This window comes from Limanda limanda, chromosome 4, assembly GCF_963576545.1.
Source record: "Limanda limanda chromosome 4, fLimLim1.1, whole genome shotgun sequence".
NCBI lineage: Eukaryota > Metazoa > Chordata > Actinopteri > Pleuronectiformes > Pleuronectidae > Limanda > Limanda limanda.
Window position 1 is genome coordinate 23,363,265 of NC_083639.1, and position 26,396 is coordinate 23,389,660.

Here is a 26,396-nt window from a genome sequence, read left to right on the forward strand (position 1 = left end):
TATGAGACTCGGTGGTTATGGTGTATTTTCCAGTGTCAGGCCAAAGGGGATCATGCTACGTCTGTTTCTGTAGTGTAGTGGTTATCACGTTCGCTTAACACGCGAAAGGTCCCCAGCTCGAAACTGGGCAGAAACAACTTCCTATGTCTCAACTATTTTCCAACACAGTGAGGTCAGAATGTTCTGGCAGCAAATGTATGTGACTCATAGCATCTCCATTCGCCATTGCTGTCATCCACATTGAGTGTGATTTTGCAGATGCGGCGTCGAATTTGAGAAACTCTAGGAATGGCAAACTTTCCGTTATCTCTCAGTCTGTCACTGCTTTGTCTGTCACCCTCAAGCTCAAGCCAAGGTCATGCAAGGCTCATCCCAGGGGTTTGAAAGCAGACACCACCAAAGAGAGGAACCTCCCAAATGGAAGCAGCATTAGAGATTCTGAACTGCTTGTTGAACAGAAGACAGAGGTATGTTATGTCGCTTGTTTCTTCTCTTTGTGAGACATTTGGGACAGTAAGCTATACTTCAGTTTTCACAAAGAGCTCAATGTAACAAATTCCTAACATTCGGATGTGGCTACTCTAACGAGAAAAACAAATTGGACCCACACGTATTTGTGGGTCAAGCAGAGGTGCTTGGTGACATGTCAGTTTCTGTAGTGTAGTGGTTATCACGTTCGCTTCACACGCGAAAGGTCCCCAGCTCGAAACTGGGCAGAAACATCTTTGTGCGATGATGCTTTAGTCAAACTACTTGGGACCCAACTTCTGTGTCTCCGTTTGATATACTGGGTTTCAGAGACTGTTGTTCCAAGGATCCATGAAGACAATAACACTTGATGTTTTTCACAGTGAGAGTGTTTTTAAAGATGTGGTGGCAACATTGAGAAAAAATTGGGATGGCAAGGCTTATTCCAGGGGTTTTGAAAGGAGACACCAGCAAAGAGAAGAACCTCCCAGATGACTATTAAGGCCCAGTTGGGTTCAGTATTCATCCCAAATGCAGTATACTCTGAGCATATATGAAATCTTTGCAAATTCAGTGTACACAAAGTCGCCAATGTAAGTCCTCAGTCCTTTTCAAAATCCAGTTTACTGGAGTAGAAAGCCAGTTCACCAAAAGATTTCTCATCATCCCCCCAACAGAAAGAGTACAATGTATTAAAAGTCAGAACAGCGCCACCTTTTTTTAGAAATGGCCGAGTTTTGCAGTGAAGCAGTCCTCGTTAGTATAGTGGCAAGTATCTCCGCCTGTCACGCGGAAGACCGGGGTTCGATTCCCCGACGAGGAGTCCATCTTTGTTTTCTACTCAATCTTCACAACAGGGCAAATCAGAAGTAATGCTCCAGTATGCAGCTCTCAAGGTTAGGGTTTAATCCCATCCCCCGAAACAACTGCCTTCAACCATTAATGTAGTAACAGTGGTACCTGGATCACAACAACCACACACAACCTGCCTGCTCTCTTTGAGAATGGGTCACATATTGCCACCATCAGATTGAGTCTAAACTGATGTTATTTGCTGGTTGCTTGCATGTAAGGCGTGTACCTCAAAAGTGAATAAGCCACGTGGTCACAGCGTACATTGAGCCTTTACCCTATTGGTGACTTCAGTCCAGTTTTGAATCTCTCTTCTGAAATCTCAAAGGACTCCTTGTACCAAATTCTTATGAATCCGATTTGGCTCTTCTCATAAAAATACTTATGAGACTCGGTGGTTATGGTGTATTTTCCAGTGTCAGGCCAAAGGGGATCATGCTACGTCTGTTTCTGTAGTGTAGTGGTTATCACGTTCGCTTAACACGCGAAAGGTCCCCAGCTCGAAACTGGGCAGAAACAACTTCCTATGTCTCAACTATTTTCCAACACAGTGAGGTCAGAATGTTCTGGCAGAAAATGTATGTGACTCATAGCATCTCCATTCGCCATTGCTGTCATCCACATTGAGTGTGATTTTGCAGATGCGGCGTCGAATTTGAGAAACTCTAGGAATGGCAAACTTTCCGTTATCTCTCAGTCTGTCACTGCTTTGTCTGTCACCCTCAAGCTCAAGCCAAGGTCATGCAAGGCTCATCCCAGGGGTTTGAAAGCAGACACCACCAAAGAGAGGAACCTCCCAAATGGAAGCAGCATTAGAGATTCTGAACTGCTTGTTGAACAGAAGACAGAGGTATGTTATGTCGCTTGTTTCTTCTCTTTGTGAGAGATTTGGGACAGTAAGCTATACTTCAGTTTTCACAAAGAGCTCAATGTAACAAATTCCTAACATTCGGATGTGGCTACTCTAACGAGAAAAACAAATTGGACCCACACGTATTTGTGGGTCAAGCAGAGGTGCTTGGTGACATGTCAGTTTCTGTAGTGTAGTGGTTATCACGTTCGCTTCACACGCGAAAGGTCCCCAGCTCGAAACTGGGCAGAAACATCTTTGTGCGATGATGCTTTAGTCAAACTACTTGGGACCCAACTTCTGTGTCTCCGTTTGATATACTGGGTTTCAGAGACTGTTGTTCCAAGGATCCATGAAGACAATAACACTTGATGTTTTTCACAGTGAGAGTGTTTTTAAAGATGTGGTGGCAACATTGAGAAAAAATTGGGATAGCAAGGCTTATTCCAGGGGTTTTGAAAGGAGACACCAGCAAAGAGAAGAACCTCCCAGATGACTATTAAGGCCCAGTTGGGTTCAGTATTCATCCCAAATGCAGTATACTCTGAGCATATATGAAATCATTGCAAATTCAGTGTACACAAAGTCGCCAATGTAAGTCCTCAGTCCTTTTCAAAATCCAGTTTACTGGAGTAGAAAGCCAGTTCACCAAAAGATTTCTCATCATCCCCCCAACAGAAAGAGTACAATGTATTAAAAGTCAGAACAGCGCCACCTTTTTTTAGAAATGGCCGAGTTTTGCAGTGAAGCAGTCCTCGTTAGTATAGTGGCAAGTATCTCCGCCTGTCACGCGGAAGACCGGGGTTCGATTCCCCGACGAGGAGTCCATCTTTGTTTTCTACTCAATCTTCACAACAGGGCAAATCAGAAGTAATGCTCCAGTATGCAGCTCTCAAGGTTAGGGTTTAATCCCATCCCCCGAAACAACTGCCTTCAACCATTAATGTAGTAACAGTGGTACCTGGATCACAACAACCACACACAACCTGCCTGCTCTCTTTGAGAATGGGTCACATATTGCCACCATCAGATTGAGTCTAAACTGATGTTATTTGCTGGTTGCTTGCATGTAAGGCGTGTACCTCAAAAGTGAATAAGCCACGTGGTCACAGCGTACATTGAGCCTTTACCCTATTGGTGACTTCAGTCCAGTTTTGAATCTCTCTTCTGAAATCTCAAAGGACTCCTTGTACCAAATTCTTATGAATCCGATTTGGCTCTTCTCATAAAAATACTTATGAGACTCGGTGGTTATGGTGTATTTTCCAGTGTCAGGCCAAAGGGGATCATGCTACGTCTGTTTCTGTAGTGTAGTGGTTATCACGTTCGCTTAACACGCGAAAGGTCCCCAGCTCGAAACTGGGCAGAAACAACTTCCTATGTCTCAACTATTTTCCAACACAGTGAGGTCAGAATGTTCTGGCAGAAAATGTATGTGACTCATAGCATCTCCATTCGCCATTGCTGTCATCCACATTGAGTGTGATTTTGCAGATGCGGCGTCGAATTTGAGAAACTCTAGGAATGGCAAACTTTCCGTTATCTCTCAGTCTGTCACTGCTTTGTCTGTCACCCTCAAGCTCAAGCCAAGGTCATGCAAGGCTCATCCCAGGGGTTTGAAAGCAGACACCACCAAAGAGAGGAACCTCCCAAATGGAAGCAGCATTAGAGATTCTGAACTGCTTGTTGAACAGAAGACAGAGGTATGTTATGTCGCTTGTTTCTTCTCTTTGTGAGAGATTTGGGACAGTAAGCTATACTTCAGTTTTCACAAAGAGCTCAATGTAACAAATTCCTAACATTCGGATGTGGCTACTCTAACGAGAAAAACAAATTGGACCCACACGTATTTGTGGGTCAAGCAGAGGTGCTTGGTGACATGTCAGTTTCTGTAGTGTAGTGGTTATCACGTTCGCTTCACACGCGAAAGGTCCCCAGCTCGAAACTGGGCAGAAACATCTTTGTGCGATGATGCTTTAGTCAAACTACTTGGGACCCAACTTCTGTGTCTCCGTTTGATATACTGGGTTTCAGAGACTGTTGTTCCAAGGATCCATGAAGACAATAACACTTGATGTTTTTCACAGTGAGAGTGTTTTTAAAGATGTGGTGGCAACATTGAGAAAAAATTGGGATGGCAAGGCTTATTCCAGGGGTTTTGAAAGGAGACACCAGCAAAGAGAATAACCTCCCAGATGACTATTAAGGCCCCGTTGGGTTCAGTATTCATCCCAAATGCAGTATACTCTGAGCATATATGAAATCTTTGCAAATTCAGTGTACACAAAGTCGCCAATGTAAGTCCTCAGTCCTTTTCAAAATCCAGTTTACTGGAGTAGAAAGCCAGTTCACCAAAAGATTTCTCATCATCCCCCCAACAGAAAGAGTACAATGTATTAAAAGTCAGAACAGCGCCACCTTTTTTTAGAAATGGCCGAGTTTTGCAGTGAAGCAGTCCTCGTTAGTATAGTGGCAAGTATCTCCGCCTGTCACGCGGAAGACCGGGGTTCGATTCCCCGACGAGGAGTCCATCTTTGTTTTCTACTCAATCTTCACAACAGGGCAAATCAGAAGTAATGCTCCAGTATGCAGCTCTCAAGGTTAGGGTTTAATCCCATCCCCCGAAACAACTGCCTTCAACCATTAATGTAGTAACAGTGGTACCTGGATCACAACAACCACACACAACCTGCCTGCTCTCTTTGAGAATGGGTCACATATTGCCACCATCAGATTGAGTCTAAACTGATGTTATTTGCTGGTTGCTTGCATGTAAGGCGTGTACCTCAAAAGTGAATAAGCCACGTGGTCACAGCGTACATTGAGCCTTTACCCTATTGGTGACTTCAGTCCAGTTTTGAATCTCTCTTCTGAAATCTCAAAGGACTCCTTGTACCAAATTCTTATGAATCCGATTTGGCTCTTCTCATAAAAATACTTATGAGACTCGGTGGTTATGGTGTATTTTCCAGTGTCAGGCCAAAGGGGATCATGCTACGTCTGTTTCTGTAGTGTAGTGGTTATCACGTTTGCTTAACACGCGAAAGGTCCCCAGCTCGAAACTGGGCAGAAACAACTTCCTATGTCTCAACTATTTTCCAACACAGTGAGGTCAGAATGTTCTGGCAGCAAATGTATGTGACTCATAGCATCTCCATTCGCCATTGCTGTCATCCACATTGAGTGTGATTTTGCAGATGCGGCGTCGAATTTGAGAAACTCTAGGAATGGCAAACTTTCCGTTATCTCTCAGTCTGTCACTTCTTTGTCTGTCACCCTCAAGCTCAAGCCAAGGTCATGCAAGGCTCATCCCAGGGGTTTGAAAGCAGACACCAGCAAAGAGAGGAACCTCCCAAATGGAAGCAGCATTAGAGATTCTGAACTGCTTGTTGAACAGAAGACAGAGGTATGTTATGTCGCTTGTTTCTTCTCTTTGTGAGAGATTTGGGACAGTAAGCTATACTTCAGTTTTCACAAAGAGCTCAATGTAACAAATTCCTAACATTCGGATGTGGCTACTCTAACGAGAAAAACAAATTGGACCCACACGTATTTGTGGGTCAAGCAGAGGTGCTTGGTGACATGTCAGTTTCTGTAGTGTAGTGGTTATCACGTTCGCTTCACACGCGAAAGGTCCCCAGCTCGAAACTGGGCAGAAACATCTTTGTGCGATGATGCTTTAGTCAAACTACTTGGGACCCAACTTCTGTGTCTCCGTTTGATATACTGGGTTTCAGAGACTGTTGTTCCAAGGATCCATGAAGACAATAACACTTGATGTTTTTCACAGTGAGAGTGTTTTTAAAGATGTGGTGGCAACATTGAGAAAAAATTGGGATGGCAAGGCTTATTCCAGGGGTTTTGAAAGGAGACACCAGCAAAGAGAATAACCTCCCAGATGACTATTAAGGCCCAGTTGGGTTCAGTATTCATCCCAAATGCAGTATACTCTGAGCATATATGAAATCTTTGCAAATTCAGTGTACACAAAGTCGCCAATGTAAGTCCTCAGTCCTTTTCAAAATCCAGTTTACTGGAGTAGAAAGCCAGTTCACCAAAAGATTTCTCATCATCCCCCCAACAGAAAGAGTACAATGTATTAAAAGTCAGAACAGCGCCACCTTTTTTTAGAAATGGCCGAGTTTTGCAGTGAAGCAGTCCTCGTTAGTATAGTGGCAAGTATCTCCGCCTGTCACGCGGAAGACCGGGGTTCGATTCCCCGACGAGGAGTCCATCTTTGTTTTCTACTCAATCTTCACAACAGGGCAAATCAGAAGTAATGCTCCAGTATGCAGCTCTCAAGGTTAGGGTTTAATCCCATCCCCCGAAACAACTGCCTTCAACCATTAATGTAGTAACAGTGGTACCTGGATCACAACAACCACACACAACCTGCCTGCTCTCTTTGAGAATGGGTCACATATTGCCACCATCAGATTGAGTCTAAACTGATGTTATTTGCTGGTTGCTTGCATGTAAGGCGTGTACCTCAAAAGTGAATAAGCCACGTGGTCACAGCGTACATTGAGCCTTTACCCTATTGGTGACTTCAGTCCAGTTTTGAATCTCTCTTCTGAAATCTCAAAGGACTCCTTGTACCAAATTCTTATGAATCCGATTTGGCTCTTCTCATAAAAATACTTATGAGACTCGGTGGTTATGGTGTATTTTCCAGTGTCAGGCCAAAGGGGATCATGCTACGTCTGTTTCTGTAGTGTAGTGGTTATCACGTTCGCTTAACACGCAAAAGGTCCCCAGCTCGAAACTGGGCAGAAACAACTTCCTATGTCTCAACTATTTTCCAACACAGTGAGGTCAGAATGTTCTGGCAGCAAATGTATGTGACTCATAGCATCTCCATTCGCCATTGCTGTCATCCACATTGAGTGTGATTTTGCAGATGCGGCGTCGAATTTGAGAAACTCTAGGAATGGCAAACTTTCCGTTATCCTTCAGTCTGTCACTTCTTTGTCTGTCACCCTCAAGCTCAAGCCAAGGTCATGCAAGGCTCATCCCAGGGGTTTGAAAGCAGACACCAGCAAAGAGAGGAACCTCCCAAATGGAAGCAGCATTAGAGATTCTGAACTGCTTGTTGAACAGAAGACAGAGGTATGTTATGTCGCTTGTTTCTTCTCTTTGTGAGAGATTTGGGACAGTAAGCTATACTTCAGTTTTCACAAAGAGCTCAATGTAACAAATTCCTAACATTCGGATGTGGCTACTCTAACGAGAAAAACAAATTGGACCCACACGTATTTGTGGGTCAAGCAGAGGTGCTTGGTGACATGTCAGTTTCTGTAGTGTAGTGGTTATCACGTTCGCTTCACACGCGAAAGGTCCCCAGCTCGAAACTGGGCAGAAACATCTTTGTGCGATGATGCTTTAGTCAAACTACTTGGGACCCAACTTCTGTGTCTCCGTTTGATATACTGGGTTTCAGAGACTGTTGTTCCAAGGATCCATGAAGACAATAACACTTGATGTTTTTCACAGTGAGAGTGTTTTTAAAGATGTGGTGGCAACATTGAGAAAAAATTGGGATGGCAAGGCTTATTCCAGGGGTTTTGAAAGGAGACACCAGCAAAGAGAAGAACCTCCCAGATGACTATTAAGGCCCAGTTGGGTTCAGTATTCATCCCAAATGCAGTATACTCTGAGCATATATGAAATCTTTGCAAATTCAGTGTACACAAAGTCGCCAATGTAAGTCCTCAGTCCTTTTCAAAATCCAGTTTACTGGAGTAGAAAGCAAGTTCACCAAAAGATTTCTCATCATCCCCCCAACAGAAAGAGTACAATGTATTAAAAGTCAGAACAGCGCCACCTTTTTTTAGAAATGGCCGAGTTTTGCAGTGAAGCAGTCCTCGTTAGTATAGTGGCAAGTATCTCCGCCTGTCACGCGGAAGACCGGGGTTCGATTCCCCGACGAGGAGTCCATCTTTGTTTTCTACTCAATCTTCACAACAGGGCAAATCAGAAGTAATGCTCCAGTATGCAGCTCTCAAGGTTAGGGTTTAATCCCATCCCCCGAAACAACTGCCTTCAACCATTAATGTAGTAACAGTGGTACCTGGATCACAACAACCACACACAACCTGCCTGCTCTCTTTGAGAATGGGTCACATATTGCCACCATCAGATTGAGGCTAAACTGATGTTATTTGCTGGTTGCTTGCATGTAAGGCGTGTACCTCAAAAGTGAATAAGCCACGTGGTCACAGCGTACATTGAGCCTTTACCCTATTGGTGACTTCAGTCCAGTTTTGAATCTCTCTTCTGAAATCTCAAAGGACTCCTTGTACCAAATTCTTATGAATCCGATTTGGCTCTTCTCATAAAAATACTTATGAGACTCGGTGGTTATGGTGTATTTTCCAGTGTCAGGCCAAAGGGGATCATGCTACGTCTGTTTCTGTAGTGTAGTGGTTATCACGTTCGCTTAACACGCGCAAGGTCCCCAGCTCGAAACTGGGCAGAAACAACTTCCTATGTCTCAACTATTTCCAACACAGTGAGGTCAGAATGTTCTGGCAGAAAATGTATGTGACTCATAGCATCTCCATTCGCCATTGCTGTCATCCACATTGAGTGTGATTTTGCAGATGCGGCGTCGAATTTGAGAAACTCTAGGAATGGCAAACTTTCCATTATCTCTCAGTCTGTCACTGCTTTGTCTGTCACCCTCAAGCTCAAGCCAAGGTCATGCAAGGCTCATCCCAGGGGTTTGAAAGCAGACACCAGCAAAGAGAGGAACCTCCCAAATGGAAGCAGCATTAGAGATTCTGAACTGCTTGTTGAACAGAAGACAGAGGTATGTTATGTCGCTTGTTTCTTCTCTTTGTGAGAGATTTGGGACAGTAAGCTATACTTCAGTTTTCACAAAGAGCTCAATGTAACAAATTCCTAACATTCGGATGTGGCTACTCTAACGAGAAAAACAAATTGGACCCACACGTATTTGTGGGTCAAGCAGAGGTGCTTGGCGACATGTCAGTTTCTGTAGTGTAGTGGTTATCACGTTCGCTTCACACGCGAAAGGTCCCCAGCTCGAAACTGGGCAGAAACATCTTTGTGCGATGATGCTTTAGTCAAACTACTTGGGACCCAACTTCTGTGTCTCCGTTTGATATACTGGGTTTCAGAGACTGTTGTTCCAAGGATCCATGAAGACAATAACACTTGATGTTTTTCACAGTGAGAGTGTTTTTAAAGATGTGGTGGCAACATTGAGAAAAATTGGGAAGGCAAGGCTTATTCCAGGGGTTTTGAAAGGAGACACCAGCAAAGAGAAGAACCTCCCAGATGACTATTAAGGCCCAGTTGGGTTCAGTATTCATCCCAAATGCAGTATACTCTGAGCATATATGAAATCTTTGCAAATTCAGTGTACACAAAGTCACCAATGTAAGTCCTCAGTCCTTTTCAAAATCCAGTTTACTGGAGTAGAAAGCCAGTTCACCAAAAGATTTCTCATCATCCCCCCAACAGAAAGAGTACAATGTATTAAAAGTCAGAACAGCGCCACCTTTTTTTAGAAATGGCCGAGTTTTGCAGTGAAGAAGTCCTCGTTAGTATAGTGGCAAGTATCTCCGCCTGTCACGCGGAAGACCGGGGTTCGATTCCCCGACGAGGAGTCCATCTTTGTTTTCTACTCAATCTTCACAACAGGGCAAATCAGAAGTAATGCTCCAGTATGCAGCTCTCAAGGTTAGGCTTTAATCCCATCCCCCGAAACAACTGCCTTCAACCATTAATGTAGTAACAGTGGTACCTGGATCACAACAACCACACACAACCTGCCTGCTCTCTTTGAGAATGGGTCACATATTGCCACCATCAGATTGAGGCTAAACTGATGTTATTTGCTGGTTGCTTGCATGTAAGGCGTGTACCTCAAAAGTGAATAAGCCACGTGGTCACAGCGTACATTGAGCCTTTACCCTATTGGTGACTTCAGTCCAGTTTTGAATCTCTCTTCTGAAATCTCAAAGGACTCCTTGTACCAAATTCTTATGAATCCGATTTGGCTCTTCTCATAAAAATACTTATGAGACTCGGTGGTTATGGTGTATTTTCCAGTGTCAGGCCAAAGGGGATCATGCTACGTCTGTTTCTGTAGTGTAGTGGTTATCACGTTCGCTTAACACGCGAAAGGTCCCCAGCTCGAAACTGGGCAGAAACAACTTCCTATGTCTCAACTATTTTCCAACACAGTGAGGTCAGAATGTTCTGGCAGAAAATGTATGTGACTCATAGCATCTCCATTCGCCATTGCTGTCATCCACATTGAGTGTGATTTTGCAGATGCGGCGTCGAATTTGAGAAACTCTAGGAATGGCAAACTTTCCATTATCTCTCAGTCTGTCACTGCTTTGTCTGTCACCCTCAAGCTCAAGCCAAGGTCATGCAAGGCTCATCCCAGGGGTTTGAAAGCAGACACCAGCAAAGAGAGGAACCTCCCAAATGGAAGCAGCATTAGAGATTCTGAACTGCTTGTTGAACAGAAGACAGAGGTATGTTATGTCGCTTGTTTCTTCTCTTTGTGAGAGATTTGGGACAGTAAGCTATACTTCAGTTTTCACAAAGAGCTCAATGTAACAAATTCCTAACATTCGGATGTGGCTACTCTAACGAGAAAAACAAATTGGACCCACACGTATTTGTGGGTCAAGCAGAGGTGCTTGGCGACATGTCAGTTTCTGTAGTGTAGTGGTTATCACGTTCGCTTCACACGCGAAAGGTCCCCAGCTCGAAACTGGGCAGAAACATCTTTGTGCGATGATGCTTTAGTCAAACTACTTGGGACCCAACTTCTGTGTCTCCGTTTGATATACTGGGTTTCAGAGACTGTTGTTCCAAGGATCCATGAAGACAATAACACTTGATGTTTTTCACAGTGAGAGTGTTTTTAAAGATGTGGTGGCAACATTGAGAAAAATTGGGAAGGCAAGGCTTATTCCAGGGGTTTTGAAAGGAGACACCAGCAAAGAGAAGAACCTCCCAGATGACTATTAAGGCCCAGTTGGGTTCAGTATTCATCCCAAATGCAGTATACTCTGAGCATATATGAAATCTTTGCAAATTCAGTGTACACAAAGTCACCAATGTAAGTCCTCAGTCCTTTTCAAAATCCAGTTTACTGGAGTAGAAAGCCAGTTCACCAAAAGATTTCTCATCATCCCCCCAACAGAAAGAGTACAATGTATTAAAAGTCAGAACAGCGCCACCTTTTTTTAGAAATGGCCGAGTTTTGCAGTGAAGCAGTCCTCGTTAGTATAGTGGCAAGTATCTCCGCCTGTCACGCGGAAGACCGGGGTTCGATTCCCCGACGAGGAGTCCATCTTTGTTTTCTACTCAATCTTCACAACAGGGCAAATCAGAAGTAATGCTCCAGTATGCAGCTCTCAAGGTTAGGCTTTAATCCCATCCCCCGAAACAACTGCCTTCAACCATTAATGTAGTAACAGTGGTACCTGGATCACAACAACCACACACAACCTGCCTGCTCTCTTTGAGAATGGGTCACATATTGCCACCATCAGATTGAGGCTAAACTGATGTTATTTGCTGGTTGCTTGCATGTAAGGCGTGTACCTCAAAAGTGAATAAGCCACGTGGTCACAGCGTACATTGAGCCTTTACCCTATTGGTGACTTCAGTCCAGTTTTGAATCTCTCTTCTGAAATCTCAAAGGACTCCTTGTACCAAATTCTTATGAATCCGATTTGGCTCTTCTCATAAAAATACTTATGAGACTCGGTGGTTATGGTGTATTTTCCAGTGTCAGGCCAAAGGGGATCATGCTACGTCTGTTTCTGTAGTGTAGTGGTTATCACGTTCGCTTAACACGCGAAAGGTCCCCAGCTCGAAACTGGGCAGAAACAACTTCCTATGTCTCAACTATTTTCCAACACAGTGAGGTCAGAATGTTCTGGCAGAAAATGTATGTGACTCATAGCATCTCCATTCGCCATTGCTGTCATCCACATTGAGTGTGATTTTGCAGATGCGGCGTCGAATTTGAGAAACTCTAGGAATGGCAAACTTTCCATTATCTCTCAGTCTGTCACTGCTTTGTCTGTCACCCTCAAGCTCAAGCCAAGGTCATGCAAGGCTCATCCCAGGGGTTTGAAAGCAGACACCAGCAAAGAGAGGAACCTCCCAAATGGAAGCAGCATTAGAGATTCTGAACTGCTTGTTGAACAGAAGACAGAGGTATGTTATGTCGCTTGTTTCTTCTCTTTGTGAGAGATTTGGGACAGTAAGCTATACTTCAGTTTTCACAAAGAGCTCAATGTAACAAATTCCTAACATTCGGATGTGGCTACTCTAACGAGAAAAACAAATTGGACCCACACGTATTTGTGGGTCAAGCAGAGGTGCTTGGCGACATGTCAGTTTCTGTAGTGTAGTGGTTATCACGTTCGCTTCACACGCGAAAGGTCCCCAGCTCGAAACTGGGCAGAAACATCTTTGTGCGATGATGCTTTAGTCAAACTACTTGGGACCCAACTTCTGTGTCTCCGTTTGATATACTGGGTTTCAGAGACTGTTGTTCCAAGGATCCATGAAGACAATAACACTTGATGTTTTTCACAGTGAGAGTGTTTTTAAAGATGTGGTGGCAACATTGAGAAAAATTGGGAAGGCAAGGCTTATTCCAGGGGTTTTGAAAGGAGACACCAGCAAAGAGAAGAACCTCCCAGATGACTATTAAGGCCCAGTTGGGTTCAGTATTCATCCCAAATGCAGTATACTCTGAGCATATATGAAATCTTTGCAAATTCAGTGTACACAAAGTCACCAATGTAAGTCCTCAGTCCTTTTCAAAATCCAGTTTACTGGAGTAGAAAGCCAGTTCACCAAAAGATTTCTCATCATCCCCCCAACAGAAAGAGTACAATGTATTAAAAGTCAGAACAGCGCCACCTTTTTTTAGAAATGGCCGAGTTTTGCAGTGAAGCAGTCCTCGTTAGTATAGTGGCAAGTATCTCCGCCTGTCACGCAGAAGACCGGGGTTCGATTCCCCGACGAGGAGTCCATCTTTGTTTTCTACTCAATCTTCACAACAGGGCAAATCAGAAGTAATGCTCCAGTATGCAGCTCTCAAGGTTAGGCTTTAATCCCATCCCCCGAAACAACTGCCTTCAACCATTAATGTAGTAACAGTGGTACCTGGATCACAACAACCACACACAACCTGCCTGCTCTCTTTGAGAATGGGTCACATATTGCCACCATCAGATTGAGGCTAAACTGATGTTATTTGCTGGTTGCTTGCATGTAAGGCGTGTACCTCAAAAGTGAATAAGCCACGTGGTCACAGCGTACATTGAGCCTTTACCCTATTGGTGACTTCAGTCCAGTTTTGAATCTCTCTTCTGAAATCTCAAAGGACTCCTTGTACCAAATTCTTATGAATCCGATTTGGCTCTTCTCATAAAAATACTTATGAGACTCGGTGGTTATGGTGTATTTTCCAGTGTCAGGCCAAAGGTGATCATGCTACGTCTGTTTCTGTAGTGTAGTGGTTATCACGTTCGCTTAACACACGAAAGGTCCCCAGCTCGAAACTGGGCAGAAACAACTTCCTATGTCTCAACTATTTTCCAACACAGTGAGGTCAGAATGTTCTGGCAGAAAATGTATGTGACTCATAGCATCTCCATTCGCCATTGCTGTCATCCACATTGAGTGTGATTTTGCAGATGCGGCGTCGAATTTGAGAAACTCTAGGAATGGCAAACTTTCCATTATCTCTCAGTCTGTCACTGCTTTGTCTGTCACCCTCAAGCTCAAGCCAAGGTCATGCAAGGCTCATCCCAGGGGTTTGAAAGCAGACACCAGCAAAGAGAGGAACCTCCCAAATGGAAGCAGCATTAGAGATTCTGAACTGCTTGTTGAACAGAAGACAGAGGTATGTTATGTCGCTTGTTTCTTCTCTTTGTGAGAGATTTGGGACAGTAAGCTATACTTCAGTTTTCACAAAGAGCTCAATGTAACAAATTCCTAACATTCTGATGTGGCTACTCTAACGAGAAAAACAAATTGGACCCACACGTATTTGTGGGTCAAGCAGAGGTGCTTGGTGACATGTCAGTTTCTGTAGTGTAGTGGTTATCACGTTCGCTTCACACGCGAAAGGTCCCCAGCTCGAAACTGGGCAGAAACATCTTTGTGCGATGATGCTTTAGTCAAACTACTTGGGACCCAACTTCTGTGTCTCCGTTTGATATACTGGGTTTCAGAGACTGTTGTTCCAAGGATCCATGAAGACAATAACACTTGATGTTTTTCACAGTGAGAGTGTTTTTAAAGATGTGGTGGCAACATTGAGAAAAATTGGGATGGCAAGGCTTATTCCAGGGGTTTTGAAAGGAGACACCAGCAAAGAGAAGAACCTCCCAGATGACTATTAAGGCCCAGTTGGGTTCAGTATTCATCCCAAATGCAGTATACTCTGAGCATATATGAAATCTTTGCAAATTCAGTGTACACAAAGTCGCCAATGTAAGTCCTCAGTCCTTTTCAAAATCCAGTTTACTGGAGTAGAAAGCCAGTTCACCAAAAGATTTCTCATCATCCCCCCAACAGAAAGAGTACAATGTATTAAAAGTCAGAACAGCGCCACCTTTTTTTAGAAATGGCCGAGTTTTGCAGTGAAGCAGTCCTCGTTAGTATAGTGGCAACTATCTCCGCCTGTCACGCGGAAGACCGGGGTTCGATTCCCCGACGAGGAGTCCATCTTTGTTTTCTACTCAATCTTCACAACAGGGCAAATCAGAAGTAATGCTCCAGTATGCAGCTCTCAAGGTTAGGCTTTAATCCCATCCCCCGAAACAACTGCCTTCAACCATTAATGTAGTAACAGTGGTACCTGGATCACAACAACCACACACAACCTGCCTGCTCTCTTTGAGAATGGGTCACATATTGCCACCATCAGATTGAGGCTAAACTGATGTTATTTGCTGGTTGCTTGCATGTAAGGCGTGTACCTCAAAAGTGAATAAGCCACGTGGTCACAGCGTACATTGAGCCTTTACCCTATTGGTGACTTCAGTCCAGTTTTGAATCTCTCTTCTGAAATCTCAAAGGACTCCTTGTACCAAATTCGTATGAATCCGATTTGGCTCTTCTCATAAAAATACTTATGAGACTCGGTGGTTATGGTGTATTTTCCAGTGTCAGGCCAAAGGGGATCATGCTACGTCTGTTTCTGTAGTGTAGTGGTTATCACGTTCGCTTAACACGCGCAAGGTCCCCAGCTCGAAACTGGGCAGAAACAACTTCCTATGTCTCAACTATTTCCAACACAGTGAGGTCAGAATGTTCTGGCAGAAAATGTATGTGACTCATAGCATCTCCATTCGCCATTGCTGTCATCCACATTGAGTGTGATTTTGCAGATGCGGCGTCGAATTTGAGAAACTCTAGGAATGGCAAACTTTCCATTATCTCTCAGTCTGTCACTGCTTTGTCTGTCACCCTCAAGCTCAAGCCAAGGTCATGCAAGGCTCATCCCAGGGGTTTGAAAGCAGACACCAGCAAAGAGAGGAACCTCCCAAATGGAAGCAGCATTAGAGATTCTGAACTGCTTGTTGAACAGAAGACAGAGGTATGTTATGTCGCTTGTTTCTTCTCTTTGTGAGAGATTTGGGACAGTAAGCTATACTTCAGTTTTCACAAAGAGCTCAATGTAACAAATTCCTAACATTCTGATGTGGCTACTCTAACGAGAAAAACAAATTGGACCCACACGTATTTGTGGGTCAAGCAGAGGTGCTTGGTGACATGTCAGTTTCTGTAGTGTAGTGGTTATCACGTTCGCTTCACACGCGAAAGGTCCCCAGCTCGAAACTGGGCAGAAACATCTTTGTGCGATGATGCTTTAGTCAAACTACTTGGGACCCAACTTCTGTGTCTCCGTTTGATATACTGGGTTTCAGAGACTGTTGTTCCAAGGATCCATGAAGACAATAACACTTGATGTTTTTCACAGTGAGAGTGTTTTTAAAGATGTGGTGGCAACATTGAGAAAAAATTGGGATGGCAAGGCTTATTCCAGGGGTTTTGAAAGGAGACACCAGCAAAGAGAAGAACCTCCCAGATGACTATTAAGGCCCAGTTGGGTTCAGTATTCATCCCAAATGCAGTATACTCTGAGCATATATGAAATCTTTGCAAATTCAGTGTACACAAAGTCACCAATGTAAGTCCTCAGTCCTTTTCAAAATCCAGTTTACTGGAGTAGAAAGCCAGTTCACCAAAAGATTTCTCATCATCCCCCCAACAGAAAGAGTACAATGTATTAAAAGTCAGAACAGCGCCACCTTTTTTTAGAAATGGCCGAGTTTTGCAGTGAAGCAGTCCTCGTTAGTATAGTGGCAAGTATCTCCGCCTGTCACGCGGAAGACCGGGGTTCGATTCCCCGACGAGGAGTCCATCTTTGTTTTCTACTCAATCTTCACAACAGGGCAAATCAGAAGTAATGCTCCAGTATGCAGCTCTCAAGGTTAGGCTTTAATCCCATCCCCCGAAACAACTGCCTTCAACCATTAATGTAGTAACAGTGGTACCTGGATCACAACAACCACACACAACCTGCCTGCTCTCTTTGAGAATGGGTCACATATTGCCACCATCAGATTGAGGCTAAACTGATGTTATTTGCTAGTTGCTTGCATGTAAGGCGTGTACCTCAAAAGTGAATAAGCCACGTGGTCACAGCGTACATTGAGCCTTTACCCTATTGGTGACTTCAGTCCAGTTTTGAATCTCTCTTCTGAAATCTCAAAGGACTCCTTGTACCAAATTCGTATGAATCCGATTTGGCTCTTCTCATAAAAATACTTATGAGACTCGGTGGTTATGGTGTATTTTCCAGTGTCAGGCCAAAGGGGATCATGCTACGTCTGTTTCTGTAGTGTAGTGGTTATCACGTTCGCTTAACACGCGAAAGGTCCCCAGCTCGAAACTGGGCAGAAACAACTTCCTATGTCTCAACTATTTTCCAACACAGTGAGGTCAGAATGTTCTGGCAGAAAATGTATGTGACTCATAGCATCTCCATTCGCCATTGCTGTCATCCACATTGAGTGTGATTTTGCAGATGCGGCGTCGAATTTGAGAAACTCTAGGAATGGCAAACTTTCCATTATCTCTCAGTCTGTCACTGCTTTGTCTGTCACCCTCAAGCTCAAGCCAAGGTCATGCAAGGCTCATCCCAGGGGTTTGAAAGCAGACACCAGCAGAGAGAGGAACCTCCCAAATGGAAGCAGCATTAGAGATTCTGAACTGCTTGTTGAACAGAAGACAGAGGTATGTTATGTCGCTTGTTTCTTCTCTTTGTGAGAGATTTGGGACAGTAAGCTATACTTCAGTTTTCACATAGAGCTCAATGTAACAAATTCCTAACATTCGGATGTGGCTACTCTAACGAGAAAAACAAATTGGACCCACACGTATTTGTGGGTCAAGCAGAGGTGCTTGGTGACATGTCAGTTTCTGTAGTGTAGTGGTTATCACGTTCGCTTCACACGCGAAAGGTACCCAGCTCGAAACTGGGCAGAAACATCTTTGTGCGATGATGCTTTAGTCAAACTACTTGGGACCCAACTTCTGTGTCTCCGTTTGATATACTGGGTTTCAGAGACTGTTGTTCCAAGGATCCATGAAGACAATAACACTTGATGTTTTTCACAGTGAGAGTGTTTTTAAAGATGTGGTGGCAACATTGAGAAAAATTTTGGATGGCAAGGCTTTTTCCAGGGGTTTGAAAGGAGACACCAGCAAAGAGAAGAACCTCCAAGATGAAAGCAGCATTACAGATTCTGAACTGGTTGTGGAACAGAAGATCATGCTACCCTATGGTTCTTTGCTTTCTTCAGATCCAGAGGGACTCGCAGCCCCATGTGAAAGAAACTTAATTTGATAAGTTCTGTTCCACAAGTGAGGCAGTGTCCTCAAGAGGGACCCGGAGTGCAGTCCAATACAAGGGCGCAGAGCCCCTTGCAGAAGCATCACATTTTGTATGGTTTTTTCAACATATCCTATCTGACCAGGCCATATGTTGTGATCCCAAAGACAAAGCGCAAGGACCTTGCCTGGGATAAAGGTCAAGTGGATGACGTGGCTCAGCCCATGCAATATAGGCTATTAAGGCCCAGTTGGGATCAGCATTCATCCCAAATGCAGTATACTCTGAGCATATATGAAATCTTTGCAAATTGAGTGTACACAAAGTCGCCAATGTAAGTCCTCAGTCCTTTTCAAAATCCAGTTTACTGGAGTAGAAAGCCAGTTCACCAAAAGATTTCTCATCATCCCCCCAACAGAAAGAGTACAATGTATTAAAAGTCAGAACAGTGCCACTTTTTTTAGAAATGGCCGAGTTTTGCAGTGAAGCAGTCAGTTAGTATAGTGGCAAGTATCTCCGCCTGTCACGCGGAAGACCGGGGTTCGATTCCCCGACGAGGAGTCCGTCTTTGTTTTCTACTCAATCTTCACAACAGGGCAAATCAGAAGTAATGCTCCAGTATGCAGCTCTCAAGGTTAGGCTTTAATCCCATGCCCCAAAACAACTGCCTTCAACCATTAATGTAGTAACAGTGGTACCCGGATCACAACAACCACACACAACCTGCCTTCTCTCTTTGAGAATGGGTCACATATTGCCACCATCAGATTGAGTCTAAACTGATGTTATTTGCTGGTTGCTTGCACGTAAGGCGTGTACCTCAAAAGTGAATGAGCCACGTGGTCACAGTGAACATTGAGCCATTACCCTATCGGCGACTTCAGTCCAGTTTTGAATCTCTCTTCTGAAATCTCAAAGGACTCCTTGTACCAAATTCTTATGAATCCGATTTGGCTCTTCTCATAAAAATACTTATGAGACTCGGTGGTTATGGTGTATTTTCCAGTGTCAGGCCAAAAGGATCATGCTACGTCTGTTTCTGTAGCGTAGTGGTTATCACGTTCGCTTAACACGCAAAAGGTCCCCAGCTCGAAACTGGGCAGAAACAAATTCCTATGTCTCAACTATTTTCCAACACAGTGAGGTCAGAATTTTCTGGTAGAAAATGTATGTGACTCATAGCATCTCCATTCGCCATTGCTGTCATTCACTGTGAGTGTGATTTTGCAGATGCGGCGTCAAATTTGAGAAACTCTAGGAATGGCAAACTTTCCATTATCTCTCAGTCTGTCACTGCTTTGTCTGTATGTATTAAAAGTCAGAACAGCGCCACCTTTTTTTAGAAATGGCGGAGTTGTGCAGTTTCCTTGTTAGTATAGTGGCAAGCATCTCTGCCTGTCACGCGGAAGACCGGGGTTCGATTCCCCGACGAGGAGTCCATCTTTGTTTTTTACTCAATCTTCACAACAGGGCAAATCAGAAGTAATGCCCCAGTATGCAGCTCTCAAGGTTAGGCTTTAATCCCATCCCCCAAAACAACTGCCTTCAACCATTAATGAAAATGAAACAAAAAATGTACCGACAGCACTCTACCAGTTCTCTGGTGGGTTATATACTTTGCATTGCTCTCTCCAGCCCCTCATCAGAATCCATCACTGTGACAAAGACAGAAAGAGATAAGAGCATTGTAAAAATGTATTTCTATATTGGTTATAATAATCATGGTGCATGACTGCATTGTATTTTGACATTTGTCAACTAATACAGCTTAATTTCATGCACACTGAAAAAGAAAACCTACTCATGGCTTCATTGGGTGTATAATAATACTACTTATGGCCATGTGATATTTCAGTTTTTCTTTTTTAATAAATTTGCAAAAATATCTACATTTCTGTTTTTTTCTGTCAAGATGGGGTGCTGAGTGTACATTAATGAGAAATAAAATTAACTTTTTTAATTTTAGCAAATGGCTGCAATGAAACAAAGAGTGAAAAATGTAAAGGGGTCTGAATACTTTCCGTATCCCACTGTATATTAAAAGACACGGCGCTAGCTTAGCGTAGCCGCTCGGCAGAACTAACGTTGTAAACATAAACTGTGTGGTAAAATAACCCTAAGGTTGTAAGGACACAATTGGTAGACAACAATACTTACAGACTTGCATAGCTAAACATAATTCACATTTGAGGGACAGAACAACAGGCAGCATTGTTATTCAATATAAAAAGGATAGACCTACCCCAAGACAATGTGACATACATATCTGCCAATAACTTATCGGGTCCTTCGTCCAACAGTCTCTTACATTTGTTGAAGAAAACAAAAAGATAAAGTAGTTGTTGAGCCGGATACTCCTGACGCTACTTCTTCAGTCATGCTTCATGCGCCAACATGTTCAGTGCCCGGGAGGGGCATTACGTCAGTAGTGTTTTAGCACTACCATAGATTGGAAACAGCTTAGGGCTGTTTAGCTAAACAATCAGCGGCAGCCGTGCTCGGGCATACATCCATACATATAACATAAATGCCCTAATGACTGGGGCTTCTTGGTTTGTTAATTGTTCTTTTGTGTGAAGTTAAAATTGACCCAACATAATAATCAATTATTATTTTTTAGGAGTTAATATAGAATAAGCCATTTTAAAAAATTAAATTTTCTGATCATAATAGGCATTATAACTGGATATTTTAGGATTATCAAAACATGAGTTTAAAAGCTGAAACATAAAGTGAAGGCAAACCATCCGTCTTTCATGAGAAGGAAAAAGGGGGAATAACAGCCTCTGCTCTGTCACACATTTCAATTCTGGAAGCAATCTCCTTGGATCCAATCTGTGACCACTCCAGCTAAAGGTCAACGAATCGAAATAAGGTTAAAAATGTGAAGTTCCCTTGAAATACTTCGAAGACCTGAGCGGTTGGTTTGAGACTGCCATGTTTTTTTTTCTCCTTACATGACAGAGCTGAGCGAGGTCAATACTGCGACATTTCAGCTGGAGAGCTGGAGTCAGTGGAACACAAGAAACTCTCACTTTAATTTCTGATCACACTTGGCACTTTTGGAGCAGAGGGCCATTTCAAGAATGTCAATTAGTCAGAGCTTGTAAACTTCTGTTCGTCCTTCTCATGGTTTTAAACATGGTAGGCTCACAGACCTTCATTAAGTTGTGTTCAGGGTGATACAAATTGATACCTGGAAATTGATGTATGCAAGTTGAAAAACACTTTTTGCATCTCGTTCGTTGTTCATCGATGTGCAACTTACATTATCCAGACAAACTGACAGTTTGTGAATGCCATTAAAATATCCTACAAAGGAGCCTCAGAGGCCAGAGGGGCATGTATCTGCATCGATACGAACCAGAAATGAAAAATATTAGATCTGTCAAATATAGTACTTCGTGTAATGCAGAGAGGCATCCTCAAAAAAATGGGATAGATTTCCTTCAGGAACCCTCTGAAAAATTATAAATTACATTTTCACACCTTGGATATGTGATGATGATGCAGGGGGTATATTAATGGACACAGTGGACATTAGATGCTGGATGTAATGACATGACTGATAATGTTCAAGGGAATGGCACATCTTTCTTTTGACTTTTTCTGAAATTGTTTTTAATAATTGTTTTCTTGTACAGTCCTTGATGTGTTGTATAAAGAACTGGGGCAGTTATCATCAACACCTTATACAAATGTATAGACTACAGAATTGTTATTTAAAATCATCACTTTCACCTTGTTTCCTCTTGTTTCATGCTGAGCGTGTCTTGCTTTTGTCATCTACATTTTTTTATACATTCTAACAGCAAGGGGCAACTTAAGCAATATCAAACCCCCTCTTCAACTGAATGTGATGATTATCATGGTGAACTGTTTTCAGACCCTCAATATTCACTCAAAACCTGGATAATAAAAAAATCTAAACAGATACAAATTGTCTACAAAACAGACAAAAAATTAAACGAGACATGAACTGAATGTGAATTGCAAAGTGCTCTGTTGTAAATGCTGTAGCTACTTGTTTGTTTGCTTATTGAAACCACAGTTAAGCAGTGGAAAGTAGTTTTGTCTGTCCTGATCTCTCCTACACACCCCATATAAATAAAATTCAATATAATGGATGAAATATCTAATGCTGATGAGATTCAGAAACCACAAATAACATTAGAACCACTCTTTTTGTAAATGTATTTCCTTCTTTCTTTTAATAACAAATGTGGACAACCATCTTTATGTAAGCATACATTAGGAGACTCTTCTAGAGAGTTGCACTCTCATGTATCTACAGTAGCCCAAAATGGACAAGCTAAACACTGGCTCTAGAGCAAGTCGCAAGTCTTTCAAAAATACTTTTGCCTGAAAGGCCAGCGTAAATTTACCTATAAACTTGGACCTTGAGGCACCCCATAATGGAAGACTGGGGTTGATTTTAAAGCGTTGCAGTTCTCTCTTATGTTTGCTTTACCCTCTTTAATTTGGCCTAACAATAGTGAAATACCATATGGAAGCTTAATGAGTTACTCTATGAACGCTCTTTAATAGATTTCTCAGAATTCTTCAAACTTTCTTACTTTATGGCATGAATAAGGAAATGTTTCTGATCTTTCATGCACTTTGATATCTTTTTAGGAAAAAAAGTCAATTTGGGCAAGTCCGATGGGGAATATGTTCAGAGAAAATATCTAATTAAAGCAGATAATGAGATCTTCCTGTGAATAGCGTGAATGTGCACTTTAATCTATGGTACAGATCACATTGTGTCGCAGGAATGTTGCATTTCAAAAGGCTCACTTGTCATAGAGGAATACAGCCAGGAGAAGACTGTATTCAACGCCTTTAAATGGGAAGGTGCAGGTTGAATGATTTTACTCTTCACTGGTTCTCACCTCATATGCAGTCTAAAGAAAACCTTACAGCTGAATAATATATTCATTAGTTCGATTCAGGTCCTTGGTTAAAAAATATGCTTCTTTAGTTTACCTTTTAATTAATTTTAATGTGCTTTTTGATGAATATAATTGGATGAATACCATGAATGAGCTGTTTATGTGGTCTTAGTGAAGAAGAAAAATGAACTGTAAATTATTAAATTGTAAATCATTTACGATAGAATTAGACCTACTTAGTTAAGTCTACTTGTTTTATTAACATATGGACTCAGAAATGAATAAATGTAGAAATAAATACTTACTTGTTAAACACTTACTTGTTTCTGCTCTTCTTCCATTATTTGTATTGTTCTAACGGTGTCTCTTTGTGTCTGTATCACTGCTTCAGTCAGGATGCAGCAACTTACAGAGGCACTCGCATGCAAGGAAATGCTGCATGCTCTAGTGGCCTCCTTGCACCAAACAGGGCTGTGGCCAACAAATAATGTCTTTCTTCACCTCACTCACAAGCACCTTTCTTTTAGTGTCAGAAAAGTAGAGCCACTTGGTCTTCTCGCTCTATGCCATTCAACATAAAAAAAAAAACATTTATCCACAGTGTTGTATTTACCCATCAGCATTCATAAGGTGCTTTGCCTTGAACATTTACATTGAATGTGGGCATGTGGTGGGATATGAGACAGATCCACGTATGCACATTTCCGGGTGGAATGTGATTTATGAAGGGACCATTACTTTCAGGTGTGCATGCACACGTTATTAAACATTTTAAATGTTTTTTGGTGTACACCATCTTTGGCTTTTGCACACTCACACTTTCAGTATACATTTTATGCACTGCTCCATAATTGAGGCCCCTGGGCTTTATGGCAGAATGGCCTGAATCGTGGGGTCTCCTCAGTAAAAGACACATGAAAGAACCCAAAGGAACCTCGGATAGTGAGAAACAAGTTTCTTTGTGATGATGAAACCAAGACTCAGTTGTGTCATATTTTGAGAAAACCAGGCAATATTTATAACCTGTGAAATACCCTCCCTGTGAGAGTGCTATACAGTGGCAGAGACTGGAAGACTGGTCGGGGTTGAGGGGAAGCTCTATCAGTTCATTAGCTCATCAGCCCAGTAGTTTTTGAATCACTTGTTCTATTTCCCTTCTCAGTTCTTTGCTTCTGCCAGTTTGGTATCAAGTGGTGTAGTAGTATGCATACTTAACTTATTCCTTGTCTTTCTTCGCTAATACTAATCTGTGTCTTCCTTTACACTAGAATCATTCCCTGCTAACCAGGTATCTCACACAACAGCTGGACCGATTGCTCAGTTCCTTCAGTACAAGCTGGTTGTGTCCAACTACTTCTCAATTCCTTCCCTTGCCTACCAGCTCTTCAGTGCTTATTTCAGACATCCACCACATCTCCCTTTGCATTACCTGCTGGAGTTATCATTTATCATTCTAAGACATTTAGAAAAAATTCTTCCTTTTATCCTGGTTACTTTGAGACAGTGTTCTGCTTTTGGGTTCATCTGTTAACCACAATTGAACTGAACACCATGGACCCAGCTGGTATTATTCAACACACCCTCTCTTCCCAAGGTGCCTTTTTCAGACAGCAGGATTCAATTTGAGTTATTGATTTTTTGGGATGCAGTTTAACAAAGAGAGAGAGACTTAGCAAGGCCAATATAAAGCTATTGAGGAAATATAGTTAATTTACTAATGGAATGGTAAAATCAAAATGCAGACTATGACACTAAATTATAATTGTGCAGTTTGGAACATTAACCCATATTTTGACATTCTGTTTTTAATCCAGCCATTCATGATCTATACCACCTATCCTTTGATAGTTGAACTAATCCGAGCTGATAATGGGTCAGAGGCATGTTACCCTCTGGACAAAATGTCCATCCATCCAAAAATGCAACAATTCCAACAAATTGGCAAAGTAAAAAGATTTTAAATACCTAGTATGTTGGGGTGCTCTGAAACAATTATTGAATTGAAAGCTTTGCTACACTTTTTTGATACTTGATAGACTTGACCAACATGCAGAGCTTGTCTTCCCAAGTGTTTCAGCAGCAGCCATCAGACCTCAGCACATACAGTGCTAAAATAACCTATATTATGTGGTTACTCAGGGGAACATTTTTAGCTGAACTACAGCAGCGTGGGAGAATCAGCCATTTATCAGTTTGTCTTTGATTGTTTCAAGTCACTAGCTACCAGGCTAGACAGTAGCATTGGGGATGCTGGTGAGCCAGACCAAATGCAGTTTCATGCTATTCTGTGTTTGAATAATACTTCGCTGTATTTGACTATCTGGTACATTATGGGGCAGATAAAAACTTTTGAATAAGGATTTGTGCCAAGATTCTAGATCAGTGGTCACCAACCCGTCAATCGCGACTGACCAGTCCCTCTGGACAGTCGTCACTGTCGATCCCTGTTATGCTCTTTGCTTTACTTCAGTGCATTTACTTTGAAACAGGTTTGGGTTCTCTGCACAACATATTGTTGAACTGAGAAGCTATAGAGATGGCCTTGGCTCTACCTTCACATTGGTCAGATGACTTTGCCATCATGGAGCAGAAAGATGGAGCCAATTGAGAAATACGTAAAAAAGTCTCAAATATCATTCACCCAGAGTGTTGTTCCTGTAATTATTTTAAAGGCAATATAACTACCACTAATCAACACTGCGTTTAAACCCATTCACAGTGACACAGTTTCATCATGTATTAGTGAAATGCATGCCATTTGGTGCTGAAGATAATATTGTAAAAGAATTCAATACCTACCAGGGCCACTTTAAATATCTGTTCATGCTTTTTGGTTCAACCAACTGTCTTCCAGGTGCTTGGCAATAATGTTCTTCTGTCAGACCTACAAAAGCTGGGGCTGACTTTTTGAGACCTCTTTCCCTTTGCATTTTCAAAATCTATTCTGCACCTGTGTAGTTTTGCATCGCCAATGAGGCCTTGGGGAGTTGCAATTAGACAATAGTTGAGGTCTAACTGACTTAGGAAAGCTTAAACATGTATCCTTGGTTGAACATTGTGCATGCTTTTGCACTTTAAGCCACTTCTGGTTAACATAGAACCCACACATATGCAGGTAAAGCTTCTTCAGTCGTGAAAAAAGCATCTAGCCGCCGGGACTGCCTCAGTATCAACAATCATGAGTTCATGCAAATTTGATTATAATAACATAGACATTATGTTTTCGTCAGTGTGTCCCACTCATTACTTTTGCTCTGTCATAATCGTGTCCATCTAACCATGTAGCTTGTTGAAAGTCAAGGTTTTCCTGTACTGCCCCATCTTTCTAGTACCAAAGGACCAATGATATCTTCTCTATCTTATTAAGGTCTTCAACGTTGACAAATTACACTTTCACTTACTTCCTCAGATAAAT

At 42.4% G+C, this 26,396-nt stretch overlaps 24 non-coding genes across 24 annotated transcripts; all 24 read left to right on the top strand.

Moving 5' to 3' along the window:
- The first annotated feature begins 63 nt into the window (after positions 1–63).
- Positions 64–136, top strand: trnav-aac (transfer RNA valine (anticodon AAC)). The gene has a single exon. It is a non-coding gene; the product is annotated as a tRNA-Val (tRNA).
- Positions 137–649: 513 nt separating this feature from the next.
- Positions 650–722, top strand: trnav-cac (transfer RNA valine (anticodon CAC)). Its single transcript has one exon. It is a non-coding gene; the product is annotated as a tRNA-Val (tRNA).
- A 497-nt stretch (positions 723–1,219) lies between these two features.
- On the top strand, positions 1,220–1,291 carry trnad-guc (transfer RNA aspartic acid (anticodon GUC)). Its single transcript has one exon. It is a non-coding gene; the product is annotated as a tRNA-Asp (tRNA).
- A 475-nt stretch (positions 1,292–1,766) lies between these two features.
- On the top strand, positions 1,767–1,839 carry trnav-aac (transfer RNA valine (anticodon AAC)). The gene has a single exon. It is a non-coding gene; the product is annotated as a tRNA-Val (tRNA).
- Positions 1,840–2,352: 513 nt separating this feature from the next.
- Positions 2,353–2,425, top strand: trnav-cac (transfer RNA valine (anticodon CAC)). Its single transcript has one exon. It is a non-coding gene; the product is annotated as a tRNA-Val (tRNA).
- A 497-nt stretch (positions 2,426–2,922) lies between these two features.
- Positions 2,923–2,994, top strand: trnad-guc (transfer RNA aspartic acid (anticodon GUC)). The gene has a single exon. It is a non-coding gene; the product is annotated as a tRNA-Asp (tRNA).
- A 475-nt stretch (positions 2,995–3,469) lies between these two features.
- trnav-aac (transfer RNA valine (anticodon AAC)) lies at positions 3,470–3,542 on the top strand. The gene has a single exon. It is a non-coding gene; the product is annotated as a tRNA-Val (tRNA).
- Positions 3,543–4,055: 513 nt separating this feature from the next.
- On the top strand, positions 4,056–4,128 carry trnav-cac (transfer RNA valine (anticodon CAC)). Its single transcript has one exon. It is a non-coding gene; the product is annotated as a tRNA-Val (tRNA).
- A 497-nt stretch (positions 4,129–4,625) lies between these two features.
- On the top strand, positions 4,626–4,697 carry trnad-guc (transfer RNA aspartic acid (anticodon GUC)). Its single transcript has one exon. It is a non-coding gene; the product is annotated as a tRNA-Asp (tRNA).
- Positions 4,698–5,758: 1,061 nt separating this feature from the next.
- On the top strand, positions 5,759–5,831 carry trnav-cac (transfer RNA valine (anticodon CAC)). Its single transcript has one exon. It is a non-coding gene; the product is annotated as a tRNA-Val (tRNA).
- A 497-nt stretch (positions 5,832–6,328) lies between these two features.
- On the top strand, positions 6,329–6,400 carry trnad-guc (transfer RNA aspartic acid (anticodon GUC)). The gene has a single exon. It is a non-coding gene; the product is annotated as a tRNA-Asp (tRNA).
- Positions 6,401–7,461: 1,061 nt separating this feature from the next.
- Positions 7,462–7,534, top strand: trnav-cac (transfer RNA valine (anticodon CAC)). The gene has a single exon. It is a non-coding gene; the product is annotated as a tRNA-Val (tRNA).
- Positions 7,535–8,031: 497 nt separating this feature from the next.
- On the top strand, positions 8,032–8,103 carry trnad-guc (transfer RNA aspartic acid (anticodon GUC)). Its single transcript has one exon. It is a non-coding gene; the product is annotated as a tRNA-Asp (tRNA).
- Positions 8,104–9,163: 1,060 nt separating this feature from the next.
- Positions 9,164–9,236, top strand: trnav-cac (transfer RNA valine (anticodon CAC)). The gene has a single exon. It is a non-coding gene; the product is annotated as a tRNA-Val (tRNA).
- A 496-nt stretch (positions 9,237–9,732) lies between these two features.
- Positions 9,733–9,804, top strand: trnad-guc (transfer RNA aspartic acid (anticodon GUC)). The gene has a single exon. It is a non-coding gene; the product is annotated as a tRNA-Asp (tRNA).
- A 475-nt stretch (positions 9,805–10,279) lies between these two features.
- On the top strand, positions 10,280–10,352 carry trnav-aac (transfer RNA valine (anticodon AAC)). Its single transcript has one exon. It is a non-coding gene; the product is annotated as a tRNA-Val (tRNA).
- A 513-nt stretch (positions 10,353–10,865) lies between these two features.
- On the top strand, positions 10,866–10,938 carry trnav-cac (transfer RNA valine (anticodon CAC)). The gene has a single exon. It is a non-coding gene; the product is annotated as a tRNA-Val (tRNA).
- Positions 10,939–11,434: 496 nt separating this feature from the next.
- On the top strand, positions 11,435–11,506 carry trnad-guc (transfer RNA aspartic acid (anticodon GUC)). The gene has a single exon. It is a non-coding gene; the product is annotated as a tRNA-Asp (tRNA).
- Positions 11,507–11,981: 475 nt separating this feature from the next.
- On the top strand, positions 11,982–12,054 carry trnav-aac (transfer RNA valine (anticodon AAC)). The gene has a single exon. It is a non-coding gene; the product is annotated as a tRNA-Val (tRNA).
- A 513-nt stretch (positions 12,055–12,567) lies between these two features.
- trnav-cac (transfer RNA valine (anticodon CAC)) lies at positions 12,568–12,640 on the top strand. The gene has a single exon. It is a non-coding gene; the product is annotated as a tRNA-Val (tRNA).
- A 1,629-nt stretch (positions 12,641–14,269) lies between these two features.
- trnav-cac (transfer RNA valine (anticodon CAC)) lies at positions 14,270–14,342 on the top strand. Its single transcript has one exon. It is a non-coding gene; the product is annotated as a tRNA-Val (tRNA).
- Positions 14,343–15,970: 1,628 nt separating this feature from the next.
- Positions 15,971–16,043, top strand: trnav-cac (transfer RNA valine (anticodon CAC)). Its single transcript has one exon. It is a non-coding gene; the product is annotated as a tRNA-Val (tRNA).
- A 497-nt stretch (positions 16,044–16,540) lies between these two features.
- trnad-guc (transfer RNA aspartic acid (anticodon GUC)) lies at positions 16,541–16,612 on the top strand. The gene has a single exon. It is a non-coding gene; the product is annotated as a tRNA-Asp (tRNA).
- Positions 16,613–17,087: 475 nt separating this feature from the next.
- Positions 17,088–17,160, top strand: trnav-aac (transfer RNA valine (anticodon AAC)). The gene has a single exon. It is a non-coding gene; the product is annotated as a tRNA-Val (tRNA).
- The last annotated feature ends 9,236 nt before the right edge of the window (positions 17,161–26,396 follow it).